Source organism: Chrysemys picta, chromosome 1, assembly GCF_011386835.1.
Source record: "Chrysemys picta bellii isolate R12L10 chromosome 1, ASM1138683v2, whole genome shotgun sequence".
Taxonomy (NCBI): Eukaryota; Metazoa; Chordata; order Testudines; family Emydidae; genus Chrysemys; species Chrysemys picta.
In genome coordinates, this window is record NC_088791.1 from 203,701,890 (window position 1) to 203,726,078 (window position 24,189).

Consider the following 24,189-nt stretch of genomic DNA (forward strand, 5'->3'; position numbering starts at 1 on the left):
AGAAGAGATAGTGAAGATGGAGAAACATGAAAGAGAAGGGAAGGGGGGCAATGTCAGGGAGGATGTGGGGGAGCAGGAGTGGGCAAAGAGAATGGGGTAGTGAAGCAGAGTGAGGGCATGTCTACACGTACAGGGCAGCAGCAGCGCAACTATAGCACTGAGTGAAGATGCTACCTAAGCTAATAGGAGAGTTTCTCCCATCGGCGTAGGTACTTCACCTCCCTGAGAAGACCTCTCGTCAACATGGTGCTGTCTACACTGGGAGCAAAGTCGGTATAACAGCATCGCAGTTCTATCGACACAAGTTGGTGGTGTAGACCAGGCCTGAGTTTGAGAGTCAGAGAGGAAAGTGACCCATGTGAAAGGGACACGAGTTCAAGTCTGAAGCTTCCAGTAATGGCAGGAGGCTGGTGGGGGTAGGCTGGGGTCTGTGGCTGTAGCTTTTTAGGTCACTTCTGGAGCTCATCCTATGGTGCTGAGTCCCCACACCGGTGGTGGGGGGAAATGAAGAGCGAGGGCTCCTGCATGGCCTGGTAGGAGAGAGCGGGCAAAGGGAGAAGGGCCAAGGAGACCCATGGCCTTCTGCTGGGGCTGCAGTTCTGACACAGAAGAGTCCTAAATCAACCTGTTATGTTCATAACTGTCATTAATACAGTGCTCTGAGGCTGACAGGCATATATTACACAGGAAATTTTTTTAACACTTTTAATCACAAAAGTCTGTGCATTTGAACTGCTTTGAACCAAAATGACTGCCAGTTCCAGGATAAAAACAAATCAACGTTACCAATGGCTGCCAAATATTAGGAGCCCAATAATGGAGAAGACAAGGTGGGGCATCCTCATCTGAATTACAAAAGCTGATAGCTAGTGGTTACTGACACAAGGATTGACAAGTCCTCGCCTGTCTATGGTCAATTGCAGACCTCTTCATAAAAGGTTCTGTTAAACCAATAGATATGCCTCTTTGTAGGCCGCAGCTCTAGGAAAGAGCTGTCAACCACTGAGCACGAAAAGTATTCCAGAACTTTTTCTTTTGAATCTGCACAATTCAAGGTCAATGTAAGGTCATGTTTATTGCTGACTCATGTCATGTAAAATACACAGGTGTGGATGGACCATGGAAGAGCAGCATACTGGGGAAATGGGATCTTGACCTTCCTTTTTGTTCTTCCTTCAAATATTCTGCAATTACCAGCCTACTGTAGAAGGATGTAGAAAAGCAAACATGCTGAAAACTCCATTGCCCTGCAGTTGTTTGCTCTCAGCCTTGAGGTGCAGCATAGAAGCTGTGGAAAGGACTCCTAAGGAAGCAGACAGGTTGCTGACGGATTTCGTTTTCAGTCTGGCTCACTGCATGTAAAGCCCTAACAGATGGTAAAGGGCCAAGGTGACTGATTTAGGCACAAGATCTAGATTTTGTAAACACAAGATTGAAAGGGAACTTGAACTTATATATATATATATATATATAACAGAATATTCAGTGTTCCTCATTTAATATCAAAATATTACCTTGCATAGTATAGACTATAATGTGCACGCAGGCAGTAACTTGCTATATGCAAAACTAAACTGAAACTAATCATTGTTCCTATATTTGTTGTCATGGAAGAGGAGCAGGAGGAAAGATGCATGTCAGCTGGACAATTCCACAGGGCTTGGTTTGCCCTATAGACAAGTCTGATGTGTCAAGGCTTGATATTCTCAAATGGAAGTGCCACTAAGCAAACAGGGTAGCAGTGAGCTCTTCAAATCAACTGCAATTTAATTGTCTCTGACAATTCAGTGTCCGCACCATAGGTCATTTGATGACCACTGTGTTCCCTATTTAACATTTGCACAAAGGTGTTGTGTACCTGTATTGCACTTTGCAGAGAGAGGCCTGATTATTATTACTTGTCATCTGGGAGCAGCCAGATCAGAATCAAACCCCATTGTTCTATGCAACACAAGCACACGCATATGTGGAAACATGGTTCCTGCCCTGAAGAGTTTATAGTCTAACTCAACACAAGTGAATGTCCCAAACAATAGGAAGGAGAGGGATGAGGAGGCCAAGGAAAATAAAACCATGCAGTTATAAATAATTACTGTACAACTTGATGGTTCCAAATAATACTACTACTCTGGCATTTGAACTAGTATGTCATGGATTGTGCAATGCGTCTGAGGTGCGGAGTTTGGATCTGATCTTTCCCAGTGTTTGAGGGAGTCTGGAACCATTGTCTGCTTCATGCCTGGCTCGCTTGTTAAATAAGCCAAACCCCTCTGTTAACTTTAACTTAAAGTTAACACTATGTACATACACTCAGGAACACTGCAATTTAAAAAAAAAAAAAACCTAGGCATTTAAAATGTACTGAAATAGTTATGGGAAGGTATTTACAGGAAGAGTTGGGGTCATATATGAACCTAGATGAGTAGATTTGGATATACTCACAGTTCACACAATCTCTTAACTGTGAATGTGTAAAATGTTATAGCTATTCCAGACATACACATCTTAACTCTGCCCCCATATTCGTATCCAGACTCAATCCAGACCAGAATCCCTCTTATGCCCACCCATAAGACTGGGTATAAACTCACCAGCTACCCACCCCCACAGTGCATACATCTCGGCTACCCACTCTAGCTAAGGGTATGTGTCTACACTGGCAGAGTTACATCACCGGCAGTTATAGTGCCACTCAGAGAGCGTTGAAGGGAAACTGCTGTTCTGTGTTCACACTATCAGCTGCCTGTGCAATAGCGTGTTCACACTGTGGCACTTGCAGCGGTATTCAGAGTGGTGCAATTTGGGCAGCTATCCCACAGAGCATCTCTTCCTCTTCTGCTGCTAAGAGTTGTGGGAAGGCAGAGCGGGTCATGGAGCATCCTGGGTCCTGTCCCAATGCCCCGGGATGCATTGCTTTGCATCCCAGCAATCCCTGTGCTTCCGTCCACATTTGGCGCCATCTTTCAATGGTTTGTGTACTGCACACTCTGCCTCTTCGGTCTGCAGGAATGGATCCCAAACTGTTGACCGATATGCTGCTCGCTCTCACTAACAAGTCACGAGTGGCAGTGGAGTTATTCCTTAAACTATAAAGGCAAGAGGAGTTTGACATTGATCTCCTCTTAGCTAGGACACAAGCTTGCTTGTGGCATTTACGGAGGTGCTGACCACAGTGTAACGCCGCTTTTGGGCTTGGGAAACAAGCACTGAGTGGTGGGATCACATCATGATGCATGTCTGGGATGACGAGCAGTGGCTACAGAACTTTTGCATGAGGAAAGCCACATTCATGGGACTGTGTGATGAGGTTGCCCCAGCCCTGTGGTGCAAGGACACGAGAATGAGAGCTGCCCTGCCATTGGAGAAGCACGTGGTGATTGCACTGTGGAAGCTGGCTACTCCAAACTGCTACCGATCGGTCGCTAACCAGTTCACAGTGGGAAAGTAGACCACTGGATTTGTGTTGACGGATGTGTGCAGGGCCATTAATCACATCCTGCTCCGAAAGACCATGACTCTGGGCAATGTGCAAGACATTGTGGATGGCTTTGCACAAATGAGCTTCCCTAACTGCGGAGGTGCGATAGCTGGCATGCATATTCCAATCTGGCACCAGACCACCTAGCCACTGAGTACATTAATCGTAAGGGATATTTCTCTATGGTTCTCCAGGCACTTGTGGATCACCGTGGGCGTTTCACGGACATTAACGCAGGCTGGTCTGGAAAGGTGCATGACGCACGCATCTTTCGGAACACTGGCCTGTTCGGGAAGCTGCAAGCAGGGACTTTCTTCCCTGACCAGAAGAACACCGTAAGGGAAGTTGAAATGCCCATTGTGATCCTGGGAGACCACGCCTACCCCTTAATGCTGTGGCTTATGAAGCCATACGCAGGGCACCTTGACAGCAGCAAGGAGCGGTTCAACAGCAGGCTGAGCAAAGGCAGAATGACTGTTGAGTGTGCTTTTGGCCATTTAAAGGCCCGCAAGCACTGCCTATATAGGAGGTTGGACCTGGCCGATGACAATATTCCTATGCTTATAGCCGCGTTCTGTACACTCCATAATATTTGTGAAGGGAAGGGTGAAAGCTTCACTCAGGGCTGGACCACTGAGGCTCAGCGCCTGGAGGCTGAATTTGAACAGTCAGAGACCAGGACAGCAATTTGAAGCTGAAAGCCACTAATATTTGTTGCTATGCTCAGGAATGCAGTGCTTGTAATACTAGGAGGTGATTGTGATTGGTGCAGATGATGCAATATGAAGGTTTAGAAAATTTCCTTTTGCTTTGCCGGGCTCTGTTTGCTTTCAATTAATGGAATAAAGATTGCTTTCAAACCAAAACAATTATTTTATTGAAAAACAACAACCGGAGGAGAGAGACAAATAGAAAAACACATCAGCACTGTGGGGGATGGGAGAAGGGAGGGTCCCAGGAGGCGGTGGGGTCCAGAGACGGTTAAAGATTGTGTATGTCCAGGTATCATATCCAACCTTCTCCTTTGGAGTACAGTGCAGCAGATACTGTACTTCAGCAGGGCTAAACTGCAGAGGGACGGGTGTTGAGTGCAGTGGGTACTGGGAGTCCGCAGGGCTGGACTGTGATGGGACAGGAGTGGAATGCAGCGAGTACAGACAGGAGCCAGGAGGTTGATAAATGTGTGTTGGCGGTGTCTGGAGGGCACCTGGGAAAGAGTTGTGTGACAGCGGCTGCAGGGGAGGGCGGGCGCGGAGCTGCTCAGTTTGCAGTGCCTGGAGCGTGTCCGCTTGGCACTCTATAAACTTTAAGAGCCGCTCCGTGGTTTCGTTCTGGCGCACCGCGTTCTCCTTTGGGTCCCTCTTCTCGCTGTCCTGCCACTGCTTCAATTCTTCTTTTTCGGCCACGGAATACATCATAATGTCACGTAGAAAGTCCTCCTTAGTTCTTCGGCTGCGCAGAATTAGAAAGTGGCCATGTTCAGCTGGCGATAACAAAGAAGGAGGCTGGGCTCCCAAGGTCATATCTGTGAAGCCAAAATGCAACATTTTACAGAAGCAGTATTGTTTGCAACACACAGACCACTGATTCAATGATTTAAAACACAGCCACTATTCACATACCTGTCACTAACTGGCTGAGCCCAGGCAAGCACACATGAGCCACAAGACCCCCAAAATGTTGAGTAGCCGCAGGGGCCGGGGAAATCAGTGTTCCAGGACCGTACTGTACACTGGGCACGTGGCTTTTGCCATAGGCACTGACTTCCCCTCTGCCCAGTGGGTCTCGACGCCCCCGCCCCTGCCCTTGCCCCTGCCCCACCTCTTCCTGCCCCTGCACTGGCCTCGCCCCACCCCCATTCCACCCCTTCCCCAAAGTCCTTGCCTCACCCTGCCTTTTCCCATCCATCCCTGCCCCCTTCCTGCCCACATTCCACCCCCTTCTCCCAAGTCCCCGCCTCTGACCTGCCTCTTCTTCACCTCCTCCCCTGACTGCGCTGTGTCCCCACTCTGCCCCCTCCCTCCCGGAAAGTCCTAAGCGCTGCCAAACAGCTGTTAGGCAGTGGGGGGGGGCGGGAAGTGCTGTGAGGGAGGGGGAGGAGCAGGGATGCAGCATGCTGCAGGTGGGGGTGGGAGAGAAGGAAGCCAGGAGGGGGGAGTTTGGCTGTTGGTGGGTGTGGAGCACCTGCTAATTTATCCCCCATGGGTGCTCCAGCCCCGGAGCAACAATGGAGTCGTCGCCTATGGCTCTTGGGGAGAGCCAGCACTGTAGGGGGGGGCCTTATAATCATTACTATCCCCACATTTTCCACAGGCTTTGTTCATTATGGAAAGTATCTCACTGTTGAGGGTGAGCAGGAAATCAAGGGAGGATCTTCTCCAAGACTGCGGCTTCCGCCCTGGCCCTTATGCAGCTCGCCTGTGTGCAGCAATGGTCCATCCGCCCCACCACCCCCCAAGTGACGGCAGAGTGGTGCAGGAAAGTTACCCTTTATGGGGCAAGAAACAAAGCAGCTCTGCCAAAGAACCGGTGGCAGTGGATTGCCCAGTATCTCCATGAGAGTTTCCTGGAGATCTCTTAGGGAGTCAATCAACATCCTGTTCCGCCACTCAGACTAGGCATGTTGTGGTACGCGCATCATACAGACACAAGCCTGTTTTCTGCAACCCTCCTGCCCCTAACAACTCGCTTCAGTGATTCCCATAATCAAAGCCACTTACCAGGGGCCTCCTCTCCTGTTTGCGCTTCACCAAGATCTGACAGCTGTGACTGGCTAGCCTCCTCCGGGGTAGAGAAGAGCTCTTGGCTGCATGCATCTCTGACCTCCGAGTCGTCCTCTGCCTCTGGGTCCTTCTCCCCTTCCACATCCTCATCCAAGATTTCCTCCTCCTGGCTCAGTCCACTCTCGACTGGCACATGAGCCACCAAAGTATCCACAGTGGCCTTCGCAGTGGAGGTGGGGTCGCCACTGAGTATCTCATCCAGCTCTTTGTAGAACTGGCAGCTTGTGGGGGCAGCACCAAAGCAGCGGTTTGCCTCCCGCACCTTGTGGTAGGCGTTCCGCAGCTCCTTCAATTTGACTCTGCACTGCAGTGTGTCCCGGTCATGGCCCCTTTCTGTCATGCATCGTGAAATCTGTCTGTAGGGATCATAATTCCTACTAGATTGGGGGGAGCGTAGCTGGGACTGGACAGCCTCCTCTCTCCAAATGCAGCTTCCTCTCTCCAGCAGCTCGGCATTGCTCCAAGCGGGGGATCGCCTGGTGCATGGAGCAGGCATGAACACCTGGAAAGATGCGCTGAGACCACTGCACGCGTCACCAAGCAAACAGGAAATTCCCCAAGGAATTTAAGGGGTGGGGATGATGGTTGGTCACCTGAGGGCAGGACAGTAGAGTTCAAAGCGATGACCAGAGAAGTGAGAACAGCCACTCTGGGACACCTCCCAGAGGCCAATCGCAGCGCTGTAATCAACCAGGGTGTCTACTGGCACCGTGGTGCTGTACCCCTGGTGTACGCCTCTCGTCGGGGTGGGTTTTTTACAGCGCTTCAACCGCACATTTTTTGCACACTAAGTGGCTTGGCAGTGTGTACACCTCAGGAGTTACAACTCAGAAAGCTGCTTTACTGCACAGAAGGTTTCCAGTGTAGACAAGGCCTAAGTGAATACAGCATTACACATCAGATACTCCACACTCTAGAAACACCCAGATTTCCCCCATTCATTATTTCACGTGGAGGAAGAAAAGCCAATGTAACACATCAATTGGGTCCCTAGTTTACTTTTCCTCCCTGATCTCTGGGGATTAGGAACTCTGCAGGATCCCCAATTTCCCCTCGTTCACATTGCCACTCGGACCTTGGGAGACTGGCAATGTGGACCCCAGCTACCCATGTCCTGCACTGCTCAGTGGATCTTAGGAGGCACCTACAGGGTTCCCATTTCTCTCCTGCTTCTCTTTGCCCTGCATAGATTTTATACAGTATCCATCAGGCCTTTTGGACTTGGTAGCACGTATGTCAAAGTCAAAACAATAAAATGAATTTCTTGTAATCTATTCTTTATATATTTCTTCTGAAATTGTACAGTTTGTCTTTTACCTAGAAGGATCCAAAAAATTATACAGCCTGTAACAAACAAAAAAAGAAGAAGCCATTTTAAGCATCTAGGCCTAATTCAGCATGGGGCTAAGGCCCCCCTGAAGTTAAAATTAAGCACGTACTTAACTTCTTTACTGAGTAGGGATGAGCTGCTGAATCAGAACTTCACATTGGAAAACTCACTTGTCCACGTGCCTCCAAAGTTTCTTTACAAAATGTGCTGTGAAAGTAAATAACAAAGATCCAGTTCCTATTCAAAGTTTTAAGTGCGTACAGGGCTTAGAATTGAATTCTTATCTGGGGAGCTGCTGCAGAGTGACTGTACATTGTGGGTAATATTTAATGACCCGTAACTCAAAAACTGGCATGACCAATTTTTCTTTCTTTGCAGAAGACATAGTTAGGGATCACTCTGTGACAAATCCATTATTGCAAAGCAAAGACCTGGTCCAGAAAATATTTATACATGTTTAGTTTTACGCAGGCAGATAATCCTGTTGAAGTCATGGGATTACTTATGGGCGTGAAGTTACATAAGTGCGTAAGTGTTTGCGGGATCAGGGCCCAAACTTATATTTGTTTTGTTACACAAGACTGTAAGCCAGGATGAGACCCTTGGTCCTTTAACTTCAAAGCTATAGGCCTCTGCTGTATGACCTGAGAGAAAACTGATGGTACATCTACACTACAATAAAAAACTCTTGGCACTGAAGTCTCAGAGCCCAGGTCAGCTGAGTCAGGCTTGCAAGGCCCATGCTGTGGGGCTAAAAATAGCAGTGTAGACATTCAGTCTTGGGCTGGATCCCGGGCTTTAAGACCCTCCCCAGTCATATGGTCTCAGAACCCAAGCTCCAGCCCAAGCCCAAATGTCGACATTGCAATTTTACAGCTCCACAGCCCAACCCCTGCAAGCCCAAGTCAGCTGACCTGCCCAGCCATGGCCATGTTGCAGGCCTTTCATCACAGTGTAGACATACCCTATTGAACTCATGTAGGGTAGGATAGTGTTTCTCAATGAGCTATCCATTGACCAGTGCCGGTCCCTCAGATCTCCTTGACACAGTTTAGGAAGGCAATAAGCCAGTCCCTGATATGAAAAAGGTTGAGAAACACTGATATGGGACACTCGGGTTCTGTCTAAACCGCAACCAGCCAGTAGAGGGCAAAATTTTCATTCTCTTTCCATCTCAACTTTACTTAATTACTCCACATTGTTTTTTAAAGATATCCTGTCAACAGTTTTCAAAGAGATTTACCTATATGGAAAGCTTGAAGATGTATTAGCAAAACATTAGTAAAGTACAGGGACATTTTAAAAAGGTAGGCAAGGGAGATTGTCAAATCAAGGTAAGTTATTTTTAAATGACCTGAAACTTAAATTGTTTACAGTGTTGTAGCTGTGTTGGTCCCAAGATATTAGAGAGACACGTCCAATAAAAGATATTATGCCACCCACCTTGTCTCTCTGTAATTGAAAAATAGTTTGACCAATTTTGTTCAGCCTTTCCAAAAAAATTTAATTTAAGCCTTCAAATTAAACAAGATAATTTTCAGACCAAACCAATTTTACAGTCAGATGTTATAGAGGAGCTTAAAAATAGGGATTATAATGGAATCTGGATGCAACGTTGAATAGAAAGAGTCTACTGTCTCTCTACAAAGTATGTTTCTATCGAGGATTAGCTTTGTTGCTCTTCGGTGCCATTTTCTAGAACAGTGATTTTTTATTTGTTTTGTTTTTATTTTTTTAAAAGAAATAATGCCGTGGCTAGAGAAGACTGTGAGGGCTTGTTGCTATTAAATGTGAATGTGAGGCCTTGTTGGTTTTAACTGTAAATCAATTTAAGCCCCACATTTGGTTAATCGGGTCCAAAACATAGTGGGGACATTCTTAATTTGATTTAGACCATCTACTTAGCTTACTTCAATAAGGAATTGAGTTATGCTAGGTCAATATAACAGAGCAGCTGCAGCCTCACATGGCTTTGATGTAGCCGTGGTGACATGTAGAACAGACTTCTTGAATGGTCCCTTGCAAGCCTTCTTCCTTCAGCAAGAATCAGCACAGGAAGATTTAGGTTAGTTAAATCCCTCAAAATTGCATCTTCCAACCTCATTCCTGGTTGGTCTCATGCTCTGCTTCCTTTGACCTCAGCTCTATGAACCTTGTGTAGAGGCATAATTTTTCTGCACATTGGACATGACCCCACCATTGCAGTTGTCTTGTTCTCATCTGATGCAAGTCTGCAACTTGCCCGGATCGTCTAAGTACCGCCTCGTTCGTGACAAACACCCACAAACCAAGCCAATGGAGGTTAAGAATATGTTGTAACTTGACACTGAAAACTGTTGCGTTTCCTCTTCTCAGGGGTTTTTAACCTCCATGTGTCTTCTCCATATAACGGAGTTGTCATCGCTACCATGTTGAACACTTGTATCTTAGTTGTCACACAGACATCCTGTGACCCAGAGGCCTTTGAAGACATTGACATGCCATTGACACAAGACCAATCTGACATGTGACTTATTTAGTCTAGAGAACCTCCTTCTGTCAGGCAACTACCCAGCTAGATAAAACTATTCATCCATTCAGTGTCATTGCCATCTACATATACCATAGGCAGCTCATTCATTTCTATTTTATTGGCTGCATGCACAGACTTTGCTGCCACTTTTGACTCAGTTCCTCAATCAGCACTGTGGATACTGCTACGCCAGTATGGGGTATCTGAGGACTTAGTGTACCTTGTGGAGGAACTATTCCATGGTACATTTAGCTAGGTGAGGGTCAACAGATGCATTAGACTGGTTCTCAGTGAATTGAGGGGTACACCAGGGATGCATTCGCTCACATATGTTATTTAATGTTCTCATAGACTATCTGATGACAAAGCTGACTGAGGCGAATGTAGGAGGTATGAAATTTAAAGATTCATCTTTAGAGGATCTCAGGTATGAGCAGGGCTTGGCTCCCAAGCAGCCAAAAAAAAAAAAAAAAAGCCGCGATCGCGATCTGTAGCGGCAATTCGGCGGAAGGTTCTTCGCTCCGAGCGGGAGTGAGGGACCGGCCGCTGAATTGCTGCCAAATAGTTGGACCTGCCGCCCCTCTCTGGAGTGGCCGCCCCAAGCACCTGCTTGCCAAGTTGGTGCCTGGAGCCGGCACTGGGTATGAGGATGATATTGCCTTACTTGGACAGACTACTAACCAACTACAGCTAATGTTGGAAGACCTGCAAAAAACTGCAGAATCTAGGGTGATAAATCAATATAAACTCGGTTTAAATCAGAATAAGAGTGTCCACACAGGCTTTTGCACAGGTTTAAGTCAGTCACTTAAAAATCACACCTTTAGTTAGATCAGTGCAACTTTGAACATAGGCAAGGCATATATAGACATCTCCAATTAAGGCACTGCAGTCTCATTATGAAGCCCCTGATCTGGCATGTGTCTCTATCTGTGTGGGTGGAGCCCTGTGCTCTCACAGAGTCTCAGTATGTTACTTGCCAGGTTGGGGCCTAATTTATTAAATTCATTCCATCAACCCCTTTTTAAAACAGCGGCATTAATTGTGCTCCTAATTATCCATTTTTTAAAGCTTGAAAATAAAAAGGATGCACTTATGGGATTAACCACTGCCAAAGGAGGAGGCACAAAACAGGAAGGGAAAATATTATTGTTAAGATGATGTTTACACGAGGGTAAAGGATATGGAATGATTTTCCATGTTTCCAACACAGCAGGAGTCATCTCTTGAGTTTACTTCCCTGTGCTTTTAGCATCCAGGATTTTCTGTTCTGCTGACCACACTCTGTGTCCTTACATTCTATTCACTTTGGCAAGGGTGAACTTCATTCCCTGTGTAGAGGGACAGTCAAAGGCCCGTGCATCACTTAAGTCCTACTTTGGGTTTAAGTGGGATTTAAGCATTGAATAGGCTTTCTGCTGGTCCTTTGCAGAGGGGGTGAATTTTACCCACCATGATTATTTGTTCTCCACTAGGTCTCACAGTACTCACATGTCCCAGTCACATTGATTTGCTAATTTGAGATTGTGGTGGCTGAGGTTGTGGTTCATGACTGTATGTTTTATGCTCCTTTCAACATCAACATTTTATTTGCTTCTGCAGCCCAGCTGCTGGGTAAATCACAATTACTTCTAGTTCTGCTTGCTATTAGCCCGCTGCTGATCTCTAATGTAGTCATTCCCCATATTTTAATTAAATTAATATCTGTTACGGTTAAGAAAGGCAGGAACAGACAAAGGGCTCTTAGCCCAGCATGTCTGCCTCTTTTTGCTTTATCTTAATCCCTCCTTCCTGCTTTTTCAACTAGACCCCCTCAAGTCTTTTTCTTCTCTTGAGAAAAATCTAGCCATCTCTTGAATTTATTTATACACTTTGCTTCAATCGTCTTCCCCAGTAACTTATTCCATATGTTTATTAGGCTTTGCATTCTGCCGCAGTTCCCTATTTACTCCCAGCTTCTGAAATCTTAGAACACATCAGTTCAACTTTTTGTTGACCTAACTGGAGGATCTGTATCACTTTAAAGCTTCAAGACAATTTTTTGGCTTCAGCAGAGGCAAACCCACCCCTCTCTTCCTAGTCCCACACCAAACAGTCTGACGAAAATATGCTGCAATATTTGATGTATAAATAGATTTTGCAAGTTTAACAAAAAATAAAATACAGCTGATAACCCCAGGTGCGCTAACTGCCGAGTCCTCAGCTCGGCTGCAATTCATCAGTTCACAACAAATGCTTCTTTATAATCACATGTAATAGGAAACCGCTCACCCCCGAGCCATGTGAGCAGAGAATGTTCTCCTCATGATCCCTTCCTGCCCTGCTGCGTAGGAAAGGCTGACATCAAGCACGCCAAGGTTAAAAAAAGGCTGCTTGCAGTCAGAGGAGAGCAGTTTCAAAGGCCCTGTCGAGGCAATTCTGGCCCTTTTCCAGGATGCAGGATCAGCAAAAGGGCAGCAGGCATTCCTCACACAATATGCAATTTTGACAGGTGTACCACACAGCAGACTGCTCTCTCTTTCTGGCCATCTCCCACCGTACTGCTGAAAAATGACAAAGGCTGTTGGGTCCCAGACCCCTGCCCACTCACTCTGCGTATAGTGTAGAAAACACATAGAACTGCAATTGTTCTCACTTTCTACCAGCTAATTGCTATCTGGGGTGGGGGGATTAATTTGCTCCTCTGATATAGAACTCATTGCCCCAAAGTGTTGCACTGCAACACATCTGTAGCCACACAGATACTTCACTGTTGTCACTGTGCTCCACACTGCTGCTTCTCACAGCCTTATGGCAACAGTACTAGCACTCAGATTCCCCTCTTTCCTCAAGCACAGGCTCCTATCACTTGAGCTAAAGGAAAGTCTCTGTTAATAGTGTAGGGCCTGACACAGCTGAATCCTCAATGGCTCCAGGAGAGAATAGCAGCGTGCAGGCAGGGGCAGCTCCAGGCACCAGCGCAGCAAGCGCATGCCCGGGGCGGCAAGCCGCGGGGGGGCGGCCTGCCGGTCGCCGTGAGGGCGGCAGTCAGGCTGCCTTTGGTGGCGCGCCTGTGGGAGATACTGAAGGAGCAGCACCGGCTGACGTCCCGCAGGCATGCCACCGAATCCGCGTGACCGCCAAAAGCCACCTGACTGCTGTGCTTGGGGCAGCAAAAAACAGAGCCGCCCCTGCATGCAGGCACACTGGCCAGCATGTTACAATCTATTCCAGGCAGACGCCATCACTCTTTGTTATGTATCAAATAAATGACTGGTGTTTTCACTGATCTGAGGTACATGGGAACGACATGGCTCTAATGCTAGCAAGGGGTAGAATGATAACTGTCTCATTCACAAACAGTGATGCTGCATGGCGGTTAAGGTGAACAAGGGAACTTTATTAAGCCCTATGTACTGCTCCGTCTATGTGGCTGAGCTGCTCCCAGCCTAACTCCCCATGTTCCCTGTTCTGCAGGTGTCCTCTCAATAATGGTGTCTCCAGGGAACATGGGTCCTCTGCCTCCAGTTCCGCTGATTACAAAACATCTTCCTTATTTTACTAACGTTTTAATATAATTTTTAAATCAAATAATTGACGCTCCGGCGCCCCTCATCCCAAGTCCTTTGAGCTAGAGGTTGTTAGCACATAGCCAAGTTGGAGTCTCATCTTTATCACACACCAAACTATGTAACCAGCTGTGTACTTAACAGGCAGCTGCACTGGGAGTCATCAGTCTTCCTGTCACCTGTCTCCGAGTTCAGCAAACTCACTCTCTGTGGAATCTCTACCCGCTCTGAGGGGTTGGCCTCTGGATGACTCTCTGTCTCTCTGCTCTCTGGTGATCTCTGTAGATGCTCCGAGTGATGTGTCTGCTTGCTTGTAAGTGTCTTCTGTTCCTTCAGGTCACCTATCCCTCTTGTGCAGTGACCTCGTATGACCTGTACTCCTCATGACTCCTTCAATCAACTCCTCTGCTGTCTCTCTAATGGCTGGATCCTCACAGAAGCACCTGTCTCAAGGGCTGGTAGGTTCTTGGCTGATCTATCGTATTCTAGTGCCTGCTTTCTCTGATTGCTGGCCATCTCTGTTCTTCTGGCTGCAACAGGTCTCCCATCATCGGTAGGAGGATTTTGCCTGCACTGGACTGTTCTGGCACCTTTGTGATGGGGTATCCCAGTGTGACAAGAATAGAGTGACCAGACAGTAAGTGTGAAAAATCGGGACAGGGGGTGGGGGGTAATAGGATCCTATATAAGAAAAAGACCCCAAAATCGGGACTGTCCCTATAAAATCAGGACATCTGGTCACCCTAGACAAGAATGCCAACGAGGAGTCTGAACCAGAAGAAACAGCCTTGTGTAATGGAATCAGCTGCTTTCACAGCTGACTCCACATTACCATTACTCTGTGGGTATGCTGGGGTGGGGAGAGGTATCTTGAATCCAAGAATTCCTTGAGTTTTTCTGAGGCAAACTGGAGTCTGTTGTCAGTGGATACAGTGCCCGGAATTCCATATCTTGCAAAGTGGGCCTTCAGTTTGCTAGTCAGTGATTTGTTTCTTGTATCAGCCAGGGCATCGACCTCTCAACAATTTGAATAGTAGTCCACTGTAATCAAGTACTGCTTTTCCTTGAAGATAAATATGTCTGCTCCCACCTTTTCCCAGAGTCAGGTGGGCAGTTCATGTGGTAACAGTCAATTTCTGCTGGCAGTGATCACATGACCAGCAGGTGTCACACCCTTCTACCAAGGAGTGGAGCTGTATATTGAATCCCGTCCAGTAGACACTCTCTCAAGCCTGTCTAAGACACCTGTCAATGTCCAAGTGTATTTTTTGCATGAGAACTTTACGTAATGAGGCTGGGACAAGAGCTCTGTCCTTGAAATACGATTCCATCTTGCACACTCAGCGCACGTTTAATTTGAAAATATGGTTCCACTCCTATTGGCATTGGCTTTTATCTGCTGGCCACCCTGCTAGAATTGATTTCTTTACTGCCTGTAGTTGGATGTCCTTTTCCGTAAGTTCTTTGATTTCCATCAGCATTGCTGTTGATACTGTGAGATATTGAAGCCATTAACATGTTGCACTGTCCTGATCACCTTCCCCCAACTTGCTGATGATGGACATATATGCCTGGCTCATGGGGTCAGCTAACACTAGTAAGCCCCCTGGACAATATCTGTTCTCTACCTGGTAGTATTGGGGTGCATCAACAGGCACTACAATCGATTTGGAGCACTAAGAAGAGGCTTTGCCATGATAGTCTCTAGAGGTTTGTGGTCTGATTGCTAAGGGTGGAACCAAAACATCACAACTTTCTTACAAAGCTGCTGCTACAGCTTGTTGAAGTCGTGGTTCAAGACATGCAGCCTCCCTTCCAAAACAGGGCAGCAGCACAGAAGAGATGCTGTGTGTCTCGTTTGGCTCTCAAAGGCAAGCACGACAGAGAGATAGCTAGGCCAAATTTGAGTGGTGTTGCAGAGCCAGTCACTCAGATTTGGTAGGCGGCAACTATAAAAAGCCATGATGTGTGTTAAAAGTTGCAGTTTCCGCAAAAAATTATGGTCCGTGATTTTCTCACAGCTTTTACTATGTGGGCCTAGGTATAGGGTGAAATATCCTATCTCCTAGAACTGGAAGGGACCTTGAAAGGTCATTGAGTCCAGCCCCCTGCCTTCACTAGTAGGACTAGCAGGGTGGAATCGCTCCATTCCAAATACCACAGCCAGAAGTTTTTTTTCCTATTTGGGCATACCCTTGTTTGGTCTCTGACAGGGCTCTGCTGGCATAAGTGACCAGCTCCTCTTGAAAAAGAGCTATTCCCCAACCCTTTCTCTGACATATCACACTGGAGTGTCAGTGGCTTTCCTAGCTGATAGTACTTCAGGTGTATCTGTTGTCATTTGTTTCAGGGTGTCAAATGCTGCTGGTGGTGACCTGCTGAGTAATACTCAACATCCTGCCTGGTGAGTGGACGTATGGGTTCCACTGCCGCAGCCACATGTGGACAGAACTTGGACAGAAAAATTATAACTATTATGAAGTGCTATACCCCTCTGCCATCCACTGGAGCTGCCATGTCTCCGACTGCCTTGATCTTGTTGGGATCTGCTTTCAGTCCCTCTGCTGTGACCAAAGTACATCATCTCACATTGTTTGAGTTGCATTTTTTCTGGGCTGAGTTTTATGTTCTCTTCTGTATCACTAAGATTAAGATTTTGTCAGGGTTATGTTTAGTAAAAGTTACAGACAGGTCACGGGCAATAAAGAAAAATTCATGGAAGCCATGACCTGTCTGTGACCTTTACTAAAAAGAATGAGGGGGGGCCTGACGGGAGATAACTGAAGCCTGAGTGGGGGAGGAAAGCCCAAGCCCTGCTGTGGGGGAGGGGAGTCCAGCACCTGCTTGCAGGGGGTCGGAGCTTGCTGCTCACAGGAGCTCGGGGTCCCTCCACTGCCTGCAGCGGCTCGGAGGTCCAGGGCTAGGATGGGATTCCAGGTGCCCCCATGGTGTCTCAGAGCTGTGGGGGCACCCTGCTGCCCGCAGTAATGCTCCATGCTGCCCCAGAGCTGAAGCAGAAAATGTCACAGAGGTCTCTGGAACTCACAGAATCTGTGACTTCTGTGACCTCCATGACATAATCTTATCTGTAGTTGTAGAAAAGCTTGTAGTAGTCTGTCATGGTCTCATTCAACTTCGGTTTCATTGCTCCCTTCATCTACAATTAGGATATCATCTGCAATTATGTAGTGCTTGGTCGAAGCTTCCCTGGAAGACCTCTGGTTCTGGGCTGATGTCCATCAGCATGTGCAGTCCTCTCTAGCGACCAAGAAGTGTTTCAAAGGCTGTCAGCATGCTGGATTCTGTATCCAGGCTTATGTGCCAAAACGCATTCCTCACATCAAGCTGTACAAATTCTGGCTTTGGAATGTTCTCAGAGGATGTCATCAATTGTGTGAAGTGGATAGTGGCATGTTTTCAATGCCCTGTTCAGGGGTCTATGCAGATGTATATTTGCCTGATGGCTTCTTTACTATCAGCATACCGCTTACCCAGACTGTACTGGCCTCTACAGGTGCTATGATGCCCTGCTCTGCAGACTTTCAAGCTCCTTGCATACTGGATCCTGTAGTGCCGCAGGAATGTTCCTTTATGGTTAGCACATAGACCCCACAGAAGAACCTACTTCCAGTTGCAACTTTCCTTCAAGGCATCCATTGTCTCTAAAAACATCCCCATATACTTTTAAAATTGTCTCCACTGCCCAGAGGACTCCCCCTTTCGCTTCTTACACTGCAGCTATAAATGTCTGATGCTGCACCTGATGAGATCCATAGCTTGCATAGCTTATTCCCCAAGAGTGGTCTGTGGTGCTTACCATCTACTTTGGTTAATACCATTTGTTATTTTTCAGGTAAGTTACTATGAGGTCACATTTTCCCCATGGACTGCATTATGCTCTCATTGTATGTTATTAGATTGTGCCTACTCTTTGTAATAAGTGTATTTGAGTCCAATTCAGGAATAACATTGCAGGAGGCCCCACAATCCAGCTGAAATCACACCGGGCATTTCCCTGCTAACATTGATGCATGCCTGGAGGTTGGTATTGTCCCTTGTTGCTTTTCCATCATGAGAGCCCAAACTTGGTATGCTCTCAGACGCAAGGAGAGATTCATGATGTCATCCCCGTTATCTGATGTGCTCTTCCCATTCTATACCCGGGTGGCTGGGCAGCATGGTCCGAGCGCCGGGCAGGCAGTGCAGCCCCAGCGCCAGCCTCCCCAAGTTCCCGCAGCAGGTTGGCCAGCCCCAGCCAGCCTGGTCCAGGGCAGGGTGCTGGGAACTGCAGAAAGGGGGCCAGGGGCTGGAGCATGGGCAGGGCCATGCCAGGCTCTTTGGGGAAGCACAGCTTCCCCCAGCCTATGATTCTCACTGCCCATGTGTGATACCCTTTGGAAGAAAGGCATTATGGGTAATCTTTGCTGTGTCAGTGACAAATAAAGAGAGTTATAAATATGCTTCTCAAAACTTGACACTGGCAGTTGTAACATCACCCCTGCTAATTACAAAGCTTGCCCATGTCATAATGTACACATTTGGTTGTGCTGGGAAGTAGCAGTGACTATTATTCTGTGGGCCTCTAGAGTATGATAGGGCTTACAGGGGCTATCACATTCATGTTATGAACTAAAGCTCAGGAGGTGGAGATTCCTCTTCATTAGGCCACACAGGTCCCCAAACATTACCCAGGGAAGATGCTACACCATCCTCAGCCCCTAAACAAAAATCTTACTTTTCCCTGCATGTGTGTGGATATGCACACAAGCCGTCAGCAAAAGGCTGCCTACCCTAAGCCCTATTTAGAGTGCATTATTGTTCGAGAATAAAGGGTTCCTGTGGAGGGGATTCCATTGGACTCTCCAGCACTTTTGTGCCATTATTCAGCTTCTTCTCCTAATGGCTGACTTAAAATTCCCTCTCCTGGTCCCAGAGAATCCAGTTTGTACCATTGTACCATGGTCATGACTTTTTTGACCATGTCTTTCATAACTAGTGTAGTGCTTTGATTGGGGATTTGACAGCTCCTTCTGCATAAGACATGTCAGTGATGGGGATGGGAGTAGTCAGGTTACCATGGGGTACATCCTGGTACTTAAGGACTTTCCAGCACCATGCTTTGGTAACAAAGGGCTTGAATACAAAAAGAGCTTTGTGGCCTTATGCTTCGGACCCATCACTACGTCTCTTTCCTACTGCTCCATCACCGTGGTATCTGAGCACCTCTATGCTTGGGTAACCACTTACCCAACAAACTAATAGCCCATTGGGAACAAAAAAATATTTATTCTACCAGGCATATATGTGCTAAAAAACTACCAGCATTCTTCTTGGACTCTGGATATGATTAGAGTACAGTGGGATGAAAAATCTGGAGCAGTTACATAATCAAGATAAAAATAATTAGACAGATGAAATCCTAACAGAAATAATCCATCTTTTGGAATGATCTGACAAGTTTGAAAAATTTAGATATCTTCATCAAGCTATTATGACCCTAAAACACATACATGCTTTGTTTTATGTGTTCTTAACATATACAGGACATACATGAGTAATTACGGGTTTGCATTCCATCTTGTTGATGGCAGAGCTGGGCACCAGAGACCACTATAAATAATCCGTAAATGATCCTTCAAAAATAAATAGTCTATCAGTTTAGAGAAAATGATAGTTGGCATATTAATTACACATCTGTTTTATGTGTTTTTTTTCAATGCTGACGAATCAGATTAAAAAATAAAAACAACTAAAAAACAAGTCCCCTCCAATGCATAGGATGATATGCTGAGTGAAACATACAGGGGAGCAGGCTCTCTCAGCAGTTGACCCAGGCCTTGGGAACCTCCCTCCAGCCAGAAATAAGAATGATCACAGATCTTGCCATTTTCATAGTGAAATACAGGACTAATTTCTTAACATTAACTATCTCACAATACCAGCCCCCAAAAAGAAAGAGAATGTGGTCTTAGCACTTTGTATTTTCCCCTAGCTCATGCCAGGCTGGGACAATCACAGTAATTGGTGGCTGAGACAGATTTATAGATACCCCCAGACATTGGAGTAAATTCTCACAAAGCAGCTTTTGTCATTATCAAGTGCTTCAGCTTCCCTCACCATTTAAAACTTTGAACACTGACATTTTCCATACTGCCAGTTAAGTGAGTGGTCAGGAGACTATATAGAATAGATATAAAAGACAGTCATCTGAAAAAGCCATTATTAAAGGTCTATATTTTTCTGCCATTGTACCTAAATTATGCTAGTGTGCCCAATGTAACACTCAATATTATTTGTGCTGGTAAAATATTACGATTAGTCTTTTAAATAGTTTGTGAGGAAGAGAGTTCACTTATAGGCATAATATTTCTGAGGCTTTTGACTACTATTGCAACACTATACAGAGTGCAGGAGATTGTGCACAGTCTAGTTACAGCTTATGTTAGTTACCCCCAAACCATTAATCTCTCTTTATGGGTCAGATTAATTATTGCATCCTAATAGTTTTTATGTGGCTATACTTTCTTTGCCTCATTGCTTTAGACTAAACTTCAGTAATTCACACGATTAGCAGACAAGATCATTCAGGGGCTTAGTAGATGTAGTGTATGAAGCTTTCCACAAGTGCAACCCAGGTTAATAGGCACTGAAAGTTACTACCATGCTATGGCTGTTTAGAGGCCTATGAGAAATGAGAGTGTGACCTCAGCCCAATTCTAGTGAACAGCTGCCCACATCTGGCACAGCTCTCCTCGTTGACACTGAATGGCCAGATTAGATGAAAAGGCCTGGAAACAGAACAACCCCCTGACTTCTAGAGGTAGCACTTCCATGTCAGGGCCTAAGGCAGCTTGCGCTGCTGCTGGTACTGTGACTACTAGATCTTTTGAAGGAGACTTCAGTCTCCAGTGCTCTCCACTTGGCACCTTCCAGGAGCACTAAATTCAGTAAAAATAAAGAGAACCTCATGATTAATAACATCACTGTATTGTCTTTTAATGTTCGACGTGCTTGACTACCAATGATGGCGTTTGAGTGATTCTAAAATATCCTTACAGCAGAAAGCAGATAAATATCTGGTTGTCTGTTATCCTGGAAGCCAGTTGAAGACGACTAGCCACATGCTGCTTATGTACATCTATTCCACTCGCATATTTGGAAATAGGTAGAGTGAAACTTACCTGTAGTTCAGGTGTATGCTGGGTCCCTCTACTGGAGACTTCTTATTTTGTCTCTAATGCCAAGTCCTTCCAAATAATCTTCAGCAAAACATTTCCCCCTGAAACCTGGAATTCCAATGTTTCCAAAGAGTTTCAAATTCTTTTTGTCAGACACTCCAATAATGTTTTTCTATATCCTGTAATCACAGCTGGCAAAGCTGGTCTTAAAATTTGACATTCCAACAATCTCCTTTTGCCTTATATTTTTCCAACTAATGTAATCTACATATACAGAAGGAAAGACATTCACTTGAACCTCCCTGTCTAATGTTGAGAAAGGGATATGTCTGTGGGTTAGAGAAAGCTGTGCTCAGATAGCAATTCATGCCTTAACAAAATGCAAATCTTTGGGTTATACATTTATTACTCTACCCAAGGCAGCTTTTAGAGTCTCATATTTGTTTATGATTCATTGCAATCTTGCTGGTTTATAGATCTACTTTGTTTATTTAATTGAGAGTCAGTGTCTTTCCGCATGCATTCATATGGTTTGCATTAACTACTGTGCAATCTAAGAAAAATCTTTGTTAACCAAAAATAAGAAACATTTGTTAATGTTTAATGGCAGCGATAACAATACAATTACACAATAATTAAAACCACTCCACCCATAAAGGCTCCTTCTTAATGATTCATATTAAGACGGGGTTCAGCATGTAGTTATGATCCGGATTGTAATTTATGGGCTACATTCTGCTCTCATATGCATGTGTGAGGTTTTCCTGGATTTCGATGAGGGCTGCAGATGCCCCCTGAAGAAGACTACTACAAAAAACTTCTTAAATATTGCCCTCCTTCCTAGTAATTAGAAGAAAAAGAATTCTGGGTCTCTAAAACCACCACACTGGTGTGTATCCTCCTGCTCTCATGAAAACTGGGCCATTCATTGGAGCATTCCCACTCGCCAATCTCCCCACAGCAATTTATCCATAATCTTCTTACTGGGTCTAACACTGTAAGCAAGGGAACTCCCATTGAGATCAGTGGCAGGCCCACTTCTAGTGAGTTTACAGGTCAGCCTAACTAGGGTGACCAGATGTCCTGATTATATAGGGACAGTCCCAATATTTGGGGCTTTTTCTTATATCGATTCCTATTACCCCTCCCTCTGCCCCCCGTCCCGATTTTTCACCCTTGCTATCTGGTCACCCTAAGCCTAACAAACAGCATTAAACAGTCAAGGGCCTGATTCTCATTTCACAATGGTCCCTTTACACCAGGCGGGTAGAATAAAGGGACCTGAAAGTGAGTGTAAATGTAATTTGCTTCCACTGCAGGGGCACTTTCTGCTGTCTGAGTGGAATAAAATGAGAATAAGAATCAAGCCCAAAAGTGTTTTTAATTTGCACAACTCAGGAAAAAGGATTAATGAAGACAGGCGAATATGCACGGAATTAATAGGATATTCAATGCAGATGATTTCTAATTAGTGGGTTAAGGTTTTTTTGTCTGCCAATTTACAATGAATGGCAGAATTTGACAGGTATGAAAATAAAGACACAAGGAACAGGCTACTTTCTGAGGTACTTTAAAGCACCTTTACGTCTACAGAAATAACTCCTCTCTATCTATTCCACAGTGGAACTAAGGTCTTCTGTAAAGATATTCTGATGGTGGAGTCTGACTGTTGCAACCTTTAGCTTTTAGGAGAAGTCAATTTGTGCAAGACAGTAGTTTAGGTATCAGCCACTCTGCTCAGGGAAGACCCTAGGTTTAATGGGTATGTCTACACTATAATTACAAGAGAGCCTCCCAGTCCAACTTCAGAGCCCAGTCTGCAATGTCCACACTGCTACCTCCCTGGACACTCAATTACAGACCTAAAAGTCGCAATTCTTCAACAACAAAAACTTCAAAAACAGACTCCAACGAGAAACTGCAGAATTGGAATTAATTTGCAGACCATTAAATTAGGCTTGAATAAAGACTGGGAGTGGATGGGTCATTACACAAACTAAAAACTATTTCCCCATGCTACTTTTCCTCTGTACAGTTACTCACACCTTCTTGTCAACTGTTGGAAATGGGCCATCCTGATTATCACTACAAAAGTTTTTTTTTCCTCCTACTGATAATAGCCCACCTTAATTGATTTTTCTCGTTAGAGTTGGTATGGCAACCCCCATCTTTTCATGTTCTGTGTGTATATATATATTCCTACTGTATTTTCCACTCCATGCATCCGATGAAGTGGGTTTTAGCCCACAAAAGCTTATGCTCAAATAAATTTGTTAGTCTCTAAGGTGCCACAAGGACTCCTCGTTCTTTTTGCTGATACAGACTAACACAGCTACCACTCTGAAACCTGTCACTGCTAGTTTTAGTGCCCTAGCTTGAGACCCCGCTAACATAAGACTGTTTACCCTGGCTGGGAGACTCGCTCCCAGCTGCAGTGTAGACATACCCTGGAAGGCTCCACATAGCTTCCTTTTCTCTTGTGACCATGTTCCTGCCACATAACCACAACACCGCATGAGACATTTCTGGCCCATCTCTGTCTCCACTCCACACACCAATTGCAAATAGCAATGCCCCAGCCATGCATCTTTTTCAGAATGCATAACTGAATGCCATTGCAAAAGAAAATCAGGAGGACAGCAAACTGCATTTTTTGTACACACAATTGTATGCTTTATAAGCACAATTTAGGGGTTCAGTTTTGTAAAAAAAATTAAAATAAAAAGGTAGCCCCCAATGCCTATTTAAATTAGTAAAAATATAAATTCCCTAAACTCCTCCAAGCTAAACCCCCAACTCCATAGTCAACTATTTGAGCTTGTTCGATTAATAAATATAAAGCTTTCTCTCCTCTCCCAGCAAAATACAGCCCACTGCTATTATCCTAGCCTGCAATTATATCTTAGAATCTTTTGCTTAATGAAATTTGCCTCATTCGCCTTCCCAGCTCCCTAGATCCATGGAAGCTTCCAGGACCAATTTAGCAAAATGTTAGAAAGAATAAAACGTAACGGCTTCCTTCATTTCTTTCTTTTCCCATTCTGTCTACAGCTCCTTTGCTCTGTTCTTAGCTGTTTGCTTCAGAACTGAGCAGATCAGAGCAAGGCAAAGGAATATATTCTGGGTGTCTGGAGATGTGAATCATGAAAATGGAGATGTATTTTCTTTTCCTTGATCACAGTTTGCCTACATTTTATTAGAGGTGAACCTTAAACAAAGCTCCCTTATCTGAACGCTTCCAAAATCTTGATGTTTAATTCTGCCCTCACGCTAATGGGCCAAACAAAAGCCTGGAACTGACCCACTATCAGGAGACTGGGGTAAGCAGTCATGCCAACTGGTCAGAGCAGGAGTTAAGCC

The 24,189-nt window shown here is 45.4% G+C and overlaps 1 protein-coding gene and 1 long non-coding RNA gene across 2 annotated transcripts in view; one reads left to right on the plus strand and one right to left on the minus strand.

The window, feature by feature from the left end:
- The window catches only part of LOC135978000 (uncharacterized), a 1,156,726-nt gene that overhangs the window by 148,409 nt on the left and 984,128 nt on the right, over positions 1–24,189 (minus strand). The window lies entirely within an intron of this gene.
- LOC135977781 (uncharacterized) lies at positions 13,782–21,535 on the plus strand. The gene is made up of 3 exons (XR_010595229.1): positions 13,782–13,964; positions 14,191–14,288; positions 16,002–21,535. It is a non-coding gene; the product is annotated as an uncharacterized LOC135977781 (long non-coding RNA).